Genomic DNA, 10,759 nt, shown 5'->3' with positions numbered 1-10,759 from the left:
GACTATACTAATTGGGACCTATAGGAGCAGAACTGGGCTTTCAACCATCAGCAGGGGTTGCCTTGACCTTGAACTTCAGACATGCCCACCCAAATAACCAGAGCCAAGAGTTGGTTATGCACACACTCACTAGCAAGCACAAAACTGAGCTTGAGGCTTTCTTTCACTATTCAGCACAATTCTCTTTACCTCTTACTTCACTTTCACATGTAACTGTATTGTCTACCCTTATTCAGACCCCATTGGATTACTTCTTATTTCCGGGCCTTTGAAATTGACATAAGGTTTTGGCATCCCGGAGATTAACTTTGTCTCTTTCTCTTCCTCCTTCAGACTCAACACAACACAGCTCCAGCCCTGGGGAGCTCATTCTAGGATGGCCTAGCCCCCAGCCATGATCCAGGATGGGCTTTCCAGGTTATCACAAGAGAGTGGGGATGGGAGGCAGGAAGCTGAGAGATTCTACTCCAGTTGTCTTCCTCTGACACTCAAGTCAAGGGCCAGGCCTACCTAGATTGTGACTTCAAGGTGTGGGCCGTAAAGCCAGGCTTCCCAGAAATAGCATCTCCAGCTGCATCCTCAAGATCCTCATCAGTAATTAGATCTAGGAGCTCTTTTGCCCCATTGGTCCAAGTGAGGTCACCCATGGGGAAATCAAATAGCCTAGGTAAACTCCAAACTCTGCACAGCAGCTCTGCTTCCTCTTGCTCTCCATGGCCATATCGCAGACCACCCAGGCCCCAGCCCATTCCCCACAACCCCATTCTGCATGTCAAGTCCTGAGTCGTGAACAAGCTCCTCAGGTGGTCGTGATCTACTACCCTGTAGAGAACTACTGTGATTAAAGGAATATAGAAAGATCTGAAAGCAACCCCCAAAAATTACATGGTTTTCTGTTACAATGAGAAGCTGTCCATCACTTATATAGGCTTACATATCCTGTTTCAGCTTATATTTTTTGAATGATTCCTCTCAATAATCCATTTTGAGGATAAAAGAAGTTCCCGGGAATCCACACTGCTATGCTTGTACCTTAAGTGATTTTGGTCAGAGTTATAAGACCTTGATTTCAGGCCTTTTCAATTTGAAAAGCTACTCAAAACAAGATGGTGAATGTTTAGGGAAACTAGGCCTGTGACAGGGACCTTTGACTCAACTATAATAAGGAAAGGAGTAGAGGGCTCTGTTTTTCTTCACAATTCCTTAAGTTGAAGGCCTCATCAACACAAAGTGCTTCATGGGGTCTCATGCAGAACTTTCCAAAACAGAGCAATTTCCAGAGTGAGAAACATGTGAGTTGTTTTGGAAAATGAGGATCTCTGGTCATCATCAGTTTGTAATTGTTAAAATTTTACGAGTGAGGTTTAAAGGAAGGTTTTTGGTAACAAATTTCACAAATCAAAACAATGACAAAATTATTCCAAATTTGTTACTGTGTATGACAAATAGGAAATGTTTGTTCTTTGACAGAAATTCTTTTTCATGCTCTTCTTCCAAAGAAAAGTCTGGATGCTCTTTGATAAATTTATTTTGTTTTTTAAAGAAAAGAAAAGAATACGGTCTGGAAGGCACACTCCAAAGCAGATGCCTGGTGGTTGGATTGTTACCTGTTTATCCCAACAGGCATCTCACAGTGCCAGCAAGACATGCACCTCATCCCAGCCAACCCCCTGGGATATCAGAATGGGCCATGCAAGCATTAGGTGCAGAGAAAGATGGAGCAGGCCCCATAATGAGGTCACTTCACACCTACGAGTAAGCCTCCATAAGGACCACCCATCTTCCACGCCCACTCCCTCCCTGCCCGCCCACCCACCTAAACTGTCAGAATGCAGCAACCATTTTACAGCACTTTTCTATTCTTAACGCACTTCAAATTTTTTCTGCCCAATGAATATCTGGTTTGTGGATTATTTTGCCCCAGACATATCCATTTGCATTTTTCCATGATGATTCGCATTTTGTCCCTGCCTTTCCCATTTTTCTAATTCCTTTAGGTTACTCTTTTTGCTTCTGCTGGTGTTTGCCACATTTCCCCATTCAGAATCATCTGTGAATTTCATCTTCAAGCCCTTTCTCACTTTCTAAGGTCTTTAATTAAGACAGGTCTGAGTTGCTACAACAGGCCAGCTTCCCTACCCACCCTGAGACCACCCTCCTGAACCAGCCCAGTGTCCTGAAGTCTGTTTACTTTCACCCAGAACATTTTTCCATCCACATGATGAAACGGGCAGCCAAGATGATCTGCCTTCATTTATGCCATGTTTCAGGACACTTTGTTAACTGCCAAACTTCAGAATTCATGGATGGAACATTTGTTCCCGTCTGTTTTTACGTTGGCATTACAAACAAAACGGTTTGCTTTTGTGTCAAGGGCTGTACAGGATATTTTTGTCAACTTAATATGTGTAACATGGACATACAATCCTCCTCTCCCCATTGTGTGAGCTACTGCATTCCCTTCTATGCCCCCAAATTATTCAGAAAGCTCTATCCTTTCCACTGTAGTACAGGACAAACAATCTTCCCTTCAAGATACTCCCCAGGGAACCAAAGCCAAATCCTTCCAACATGATTGGAAATGGGTCTGCAATGAGAATTCAGGGTCTCAGTGGCAAATTAGATTTTTAAATTCTATTTGAGTCTAAGGGAAATACTAGAAGGGTTCCTCTGGCTTCTGACACTATCTCTGTGGGTTTGGCCAATTGTTTAACGTCCCTGAGCCAATTTTCTCAGTCATGAGAAAGATTTGAACTAGACAGTATCTAAGGCCACTTCCAGCTATAGATGTATGATTCTATCTGAAGAATGACACAGAGTACGGAAAAGAGTGTTTCCCTCCCAACAGATATTCTCACTGCAGAGGAAATGACCATAGGGCTGAGACCTGGGGCCCTGTCAGAATTGAAGAGCTCTCTTTAACATCTCCAAGAGCTGTTTGATTCATTTTTACTACAGCTTTTTTTTTTAGTACAGAGTCTCGCTCTGTCGCCCAGGCTGGAGTGCAGTGGTGCAAGCTCGGCTCACTGCAAGCTACACCTCCCGGGTTCACATCATTCTCCTGCCTCAGCCTCCCGAGTAGCTGGGACTACAGGTGCCCGCCACCATGCCTGGCTAACTTGTATTTTTAGTAGAGACGGGGTTTCACCATGTTAGCCAGGATGGGCTCCATCTCTTGACCTCATGATCCGCCCACCTCGGCCTCCCAAAGCGCTGGGATTACAGGCATGAGCCACCATACCCGGCCATGGCTTTTTAAATAGCATTGTGAAGATAGGCTCAAAAATCAGCCCCCCCAAAAAACTGTGAAGTCTACAGTCTGTCTCTGTTCTTTGTACACCAGCTTTTAAAAGGGCTTGCTCACCTTGTTCCAACACTTCTCCTCCTCGGGGTTCTATCCTATCACCTGTTTTAAACACTTCAATTCAGGTGCTAGTAAGTGACACAAAATGTCATTCCCAAAGGTACTTTCATTAATCCGATGACTCAGAGAAGGACTCCTCTAAGGTAAAACGTTATCCATTCCTTCTTAAAATACTGAGCACCTACTAAATGCACATTGATAAAAACAGGGTAAACAAAGTCAAAGGGACATAGTTTCTACCCTCAAAGAGTTTGCAGTTTCACAGGGGGAGTCAGACAAGTGAACAGACAAGTCAACATATTTACAAGAGTGGCTTGTACAAGTTCAAAATGGGATGACCACATGATTTATATAGTACAAAGCAGGACATTTTTAGAGTCAACAGGTACAATATTAACCAATGTGCCCATAAAAAATGCGTAAGCCAAGTCCATCATAGGCAAACCAGCATATATGGTCATCCTTGCTAAAGAGAAAATTTATTAGGCCTCCTTACGTCCCCATTGAGACTAAGCCACACATTACTCAGGGAAGACCTAATACCAGAGAATGAAGGGATGCCTGACACAGAAGTAGCAGCAGTTTGCATTCCTTTTTCAAATGACTGGTGATGATTTTTTGATAAGCCATGCTACTTATCTGTTTCTTTCTCTCTTTCTTTACAAATAGCTCCCCAGTAGAGGTAGTCATCAGTAGAGTCCTAACATAACAAAAGCACCAGATTTCCAGGTGTCTATTCTATGAGGCAATAACTTGCTTGGTCCCTTATGAGGCTTCTGCTCCTAGGGATCTGTTGGTTTGGGCTCTCTTCTGTTATCTTCAGTGCACTTCACTGTGAAACACTGCCCATGGAGTTAATCCCAGGAGCCTGGATTATGGGTGTTAATTATCCCTTTTTCTAGATCTTCCACGGTAGCTCCAACATTACACTGAATTCAATACCCTCTCGTAATTGTATAAATTTTCAGTGAAAAAAAAAAAAATGTTTTTCTGCACCATTAGCCCCAGTCCAAGGCTTTTCTGAAGTCAGGTTCAGGAATTTAAGAAAAAAAGAAAACCTATTGGCTAAATATATATTTGTAATCAGGGTGCTCCCCACACTCTATTGCTCAAGATGCTGAATCTCTCACTGGAGTTTATTCCTTTGCCTTATCACTCAACATTCTATTATAAAAATTAGTATCCTCTAGCACTCCCTGAAAATTTCTCCCCAAAATAACTGCAGCCTAGAGACTTGGGTGGGCCCAAGTAGGCCAAGTCATCTACCGGCAGAGCTCTCCACACAAGGGCCAGCTTCAATCTTCCATCTAGAGGATTAGCCAGACCTGCAGAACAAAACAGAGCACTGTGGCCCGTGACCTATGTCCCTCCACAGTTACATCATCCAGGAAATTCACAGTGTGGGCCTCATCGTGGCTCTTCGGTATCGCACACCACAAACATAAGAACCACATCAACATAGTGCTTAGCTAGCAAATAACCCCACAACTTAATCAAATAAATGCCTAATTAGAACGCATCCTCCACCGTGAATAACTGGTAAGATTCAAACTTAAAAAGCCAATAAATACATGAAAACATCAAGAAAATTATTTCATACACATCAAATCGGAAAAAAATTAAAAGTCTTCCAACATACAAGCTGGCAAGGATGTAGGAAAACAAGATGTCATATGGTAATGATGACAGTATAAATACCTACCAGCAGTTTGGAAAGCAATTTCACATTATCTGGAAAAGTTGAAAATAAATATATCCTTCCACTAAGTAGTTTTGCTTCCAGGTAAATTACCCTAGAGAAACACTCACACACGTGCCCAAGTAGACTTCGGCACAGTTGGTTGTGGCAATGTTATTTACAATAGTAAATTGTACGTTATCCAAATGCCATCAATAGAGAATGGATAAACTGGCATAAGTTCATGTAACGGAATACTAGGTCACTGTTAAAGTGAATAAATGAATAATTACATAGGCAGTAATGTGGATGAAACTGAAAAATATAAAGTTGAGCAAAATAAGAAAACTTCTAGCATGTTCCTTTTTAAAACTCAATACTGGCCAGGCACGGTGGCTCACACCTGTAACCCCAGCACTTTGGGAGGCTGAAGCGGGCAGATCACTTGAGGTCGGGAGTCTGAGACCAGCCTGGCCAACCTGGTGAAACCCCATCTCTACTAAATACAAAAATTAGCTGGGAGTGGTGACGCACACCTATAATCCCAGCTACTCGGAGGCTGAGGCAAGAAAACTGCTGGAACCCGGGAGGCAGAGGTTGCAGTGAGCAGAGATCACACCACTGCACTCTAGCCTGGGTGACAGAGCAAGACTCTGTCTAAAAATAAAAAAAACTAAAAAACTCAATGCTATAGAGAGAACACATCCATGTCTAAGTATAAAAATCCATGTAAAAAGAATACTAATTTAAACATAGTGGTTATTGCTAGGGAGGGAGGAAATGAATTATCTATAATATTTTTTAAAGAAAGATCAAATATAATGAAATATTAATATCTGTTAAACTTGGATAGTAGATGCATAAATACTTATAATTTTTGTTTTTGTGTGCAATTAACATTTTTGTAGCTTAAGCAAAACTTATTTCTGAAAAAAACTATCAAATATTAACTAAACAGATAATTCTATAGGTGAGTAAATCAATACATGATTGAGCACCCTGAATACAAAGGCATGTTGCACAAACAACAGAACACATTGCAGCTTCAAACACCATTAGCAAGTATCAAATCTTACACTACATTTGACATGAGGAAACTAAGACACCAAGATATGAAGTGACTTCACACAAATAGCCAGAACTGGAACCCAGAACTCATAACCTGCAGTCAGGACTCTTCTACCACGCCTCGGGTATATGTCATCACCACCTTCATTAGAAATAGATGCAAAGAATTGTACACATTAGAAGTGGTATAGAGAACCAAGAGTTAGGACTGTCCTCAATCGAGATTCATTCCCGGAAGGTTCTCTCAATGTAAAAATAATATGTATAAACTGTCTGAGAAAACTATATAGCAGCTAACTTACACCACAGCTTCATACCCCAAACCCAGAATAACTTCTTCCAGTTGTCAATTATGGGCAAACACCATGAAAGAAAAAGAGATATCCCAAGGAATTGTTGACCAGAGCCCTGCTTATGACCTGGTTGGCAGAAGATCCCCTCCTTATCCTTCTGCAGGACCCTAACAGGTCAATACCACCCAATGCCTCTTAAGGTCTCATGCATCCTGATCCCCTGGGGCAACCTCTAGATGCCCTGATGCAGATAATTCCCTGGCAGAATCTGAAGAGAGTGAGCTTTCCCATTTATTTCTGTCATCTTCTCCCTATCTATGTTAGCCATGGTTTCATTTATCAAGTATGTATTATCTGAATTGAAGACTGGGTTTTAGCATAATTAATAGCTAATTTTATTGAATGCTCGATAGACAATGTTCTATATACTTTTTGATTATTAACTCATGTAATCCCCACAAAACCCCTATGAGGTAGAGAATTGTCATTTTAAAGACAAGAAATTACAAGCAGAGAGAGACTTAAAAACATTTCCCAGGGTCACACAGCTAATAAAGTGGTGGAAGAGAATTGAAACCTAGGTTATTTGGTTCCCAAGCCTCAACCATCACACACTACACCAAACTCACTTTATTCTTGGAGTACTTCCTCATTTTTGGAAAACAATTAGAAAAATGGAAACAATATTTTATTAGTTCACTACCTTTCATTCAGCTACTGCGGAAGTCACAATGGCAGAGGGAGGGGCAAGAAAAGCAACATGGCCCAGGCTCCAGAGCCTACGCCTGCAGATGCAGCATCAAACGAACCACCTGTCCCTCTTAAGGGTGGCTTTATAATTGTGAAGGGCAGGGACCTGGGTCTGTCTTGCTCACCGTATTTCCTCACTACTTAATAAAGGATCAGGCACAAGCGTAGTAAATATGTGTCAAGTGGATCAAAAATGACAAAGTAATGTTCTATACAAGAAAGGAACCTGCTGATGTGTCCAGAGTTGGTTCCTTCCAGCGAGTTCGTGGTCTTGCTAACTTCAAGAATGAAGCCACAGACCTTCACAGTGTTAGTTCTTTAAGGTGGCATGGACCCTAAGAGTGAGCAGCAGCAAGATTTATTGGTAAGAGCCAGGGCGAAAGAACAAGGCTTCTTCTACACGATGGAAGGAGACCCCCAGTGGGTTGCTGCTGCCGGATGTGCAGGGCCAGCTTTTACTCCCTTATTTGTCCCCTCCCATATTCCATTTCTGTCCTATCAGAGGGCCCCTTTTACTATCCTCCCCGTAATTGGCTATTTTTAGACTCACACCAATTGGTGCATTTTACAATCCTCTTACTAGCTAGAGTGCTGATTGGTGCATTTTACAATCCTCTTGTAAGACAGAAAAGCTCTCCAAGCCCCCATGCAACACAGGAAGTCCAGCTGGGTTCATCTCTCATTGATACTATAGAAAATTAAGGAATGGGGGTAGCCCCCAGAAGTATTTCCAAGGTCTCAAGGGTGTGCTTGAGATGAGGCTGAGAGTGACCTTTGATTCATCCCCAAAAAAGATCACACGTTTCCATTCCTGAGAGTTCCTCTGGTGGAACTTACATCTAACATCTGCTAGGAAAGTACATGTAATCATGTTAGGAAATCTAACATCTGCTAGGTTGCTCAAGACCAACCTGAGCAAAATAGTGGGACCCTCTCACTCCAAAAAACCTAAAAAATTAGCAGGGCTTGGTGGTGCATGCCAACAGTCCCAGCTACTAGGGAGGCTGAGGTAGGAGGATCACTTGAGCCCAGGAGGTCAAAGCTGTATTCAGAAAATCAACTGTTCAACCATTGTTCTGTGCCATGAGATCTTGAGGATCTTCATGAATCCCATCAGGTCTTTGCCTTTCATCATCAAAGGAAACCAAAGGCCTGGCTTGGTGGCTCATGCCTATAATCCCAGCACTTTGGGAGACCAAGATGGGCCAATCACCTGAGGTCAGGAATTCGAGACCAGCCTGACCAACGTGGAGAAACCTCATCCCTACTAAAACTACAGAGTTAGCCGGGCATGGTGGTGTATGCCTGTAATCCCAGCTACCCGGGAGGCTGAGGCAGGACAATCACTTGAACCTGGGAGGCGGAGGTTGTGATGAGCTGAGATCGCACCATTGCACTCCAGCCTGGGCAACAAGAGTGAAGCTCTTAAAAAAAAAAAAACTACACACACACACACAAAACCAGTAACAACCAGGAGTGGTGGTGCATGCCTGTGGTCCCAGCTACTCAGGAAACAGGCAGGAGAATCTGAGTCCGGGAAGTTGAGGCTGCAGTGAGCCGAGATCCTGACACCACACTCCAGCCTGGGTGACAGAGAAATTTGGTCAAAAAAAAAAGAGAACTAAAAACAGCAGTCAATGTCGATCCCATTAGTCATGTGAGCCGGTACCAATAAATATTACAAAGCTGGCCTTTAGCAGAGACAAGGATGGCTGCATACATCTCTCAGCCTTGATTGAGATTCAGGTCTTCTCTGCCACATCCTAGAACTTTTATAGTTGGTGTATTTGTGCTTTATAAAGGAATTTATGGCTGAAGAACTTCCAAAAATTTCCTGTGACCCACTTCTACACAGCTGTCTTTGTCACTCACAGAAAGCGTGGGTCCCTGATGCTGGTTAGTGATCTCAGCAGCCAGGTCTCTGAGGAAATTCCAGGTTACCCACAAGCATTTCAAGAGTCTTGGAAATTCTCTAATGAACTAACCCAAACATGCAGGGGCACAGTTTTAACAGGGCCAGATAGGCCCCCAGGGCACGGAGGTATTTATTTCACTGGGCTCCTGTGTTTGTAGGGGGTCGGCACGGTAACCTCATGAAGTTTGGGGGCCCTTCTTTGGTGTCCAGCAGCTTTCTCTGAAGGAGAACTGTGTTTGCTTGGTGCTCTCCCATCCTTTGAGGCCTCCAGAAAGCCTTTTTGATTGCTGTTTCGGAGCCACTTCAGGCAGCAAAAGCCAGTAAAAATCTCTTAGATCTTCTGGCCACAAGTCCTGTACTCCCCGTTCCCAGCCTGAATGCAGAGCTGAGGAGGGGGTCTGCCGGGGAGGAGAGCAGAGCGAGGGACAAGCTTCCTTTGCTGTTGGCTTCATCTCCAACCACAAGAAAATTTTCCACCATTTCCATTATTGCTGGCATGCAGCCACACTGTAGGAAGACAGACTCTCTGTTGAGAGAGGAGCGATGGAGTGTGGTGAGTAAGTCAGTGAAGCAGGCAGGGAGGAAAGGAGAGCAAGCAGGAAAGCAAGGAGAGAGAAGCAAAGATGGCAGAGAGAGGAGAAGGCGCTGCCTGTTCGTGGGCAGGGCCAAAATGGCTGGGCAGGTCTCTGTGTTGGATGGAGTTAGATCCGTACATGTAATCATGAATCATGTTGAGCCAATACAAGTTGCCTTAACTACACTGTGAAAGAAATTTCCTTCCAATTTTATGTCATTCAAAGTAAGCTCAATATTCATGAGGGAGAAGGGCTGAGGGACCTCCTGGCTTCTGGTTTTATTATTCCAAAAATATCTGAGTTTTTCCATATTTTTCATGATGCAGTTGCTACCTCCCACCTCTGAAAAACAATAAAGACATGTAAATACACTGCCTCGCAGGTACGGAGATTGACTGTGGTACATGTCCATTCTGATTTAATGATGCAACATCACAGCTTTCTCTTCTACTTCAGAAAGCATTGGAATATTAACGAATGAGTATTATTGGTGATGGGAATAACTTGCAACCCTGATTTTTCAAGAATTAACATTCACACATGTTGGTACTAAGATAATGTTAATCACAGGAAATTATTTGCAGTGCACCTCAGAAAACATCAGCACACACTGCCACCACTTACGATCTGCTGAACCTGGAGATGACCTTATCAGACCTTCCCGGCAAAAATATTGTTGTCTAGACATGGAAGACATAGGACGCTTTCCCCTATTCCAACATGAACTACAACGTCCATAAAGTAATGCCATCCTGAGAGTTAAGCTTTAAAATATAATCATAATGGATCACAGCAAATATAAAAATTCTGGGACCTCTTGTGTTCCCGGAAAGAAAAATGAGAGGCAGGATAGACAAATGTCCAGGTAATAAAGGGAGGAGGAAATGCCAGGGAACCAAGCATAGCCCCAGACAAGGGAAAGATAGCACACACATCCAATCACAGGGAAGGAGAATGGAAAGTTAGCAGAGCAAATCAAGGCATCACAAATAGCTCCTTCCTGACCCAAAGGAATGTTAAAATTTCTTCACAAGTGGAGTCAGTCTTTTGAAGGGTGAACATCTTTGGGTCTTCAATGCAATCCCACCCTAGAAGACATTTCTGGAAAAGACTTTA

The sequence above is a fragment of the Macaca fascicularis genome, chromosome 7 (assembly GCF_037993035.2).
Source record: "Macaca fascicularis isolate 582-1 chromosome 7, T2T-MFA8v1.1".
Lineage (NCBI taxonomy): Eukaryota > Metazoa > Chordata > Mammalia > Primates > Cercopithecidae > Macaca > Macaca fascicularis.
Note: the sequence above shows the minus strand (reverse complement) of the source record.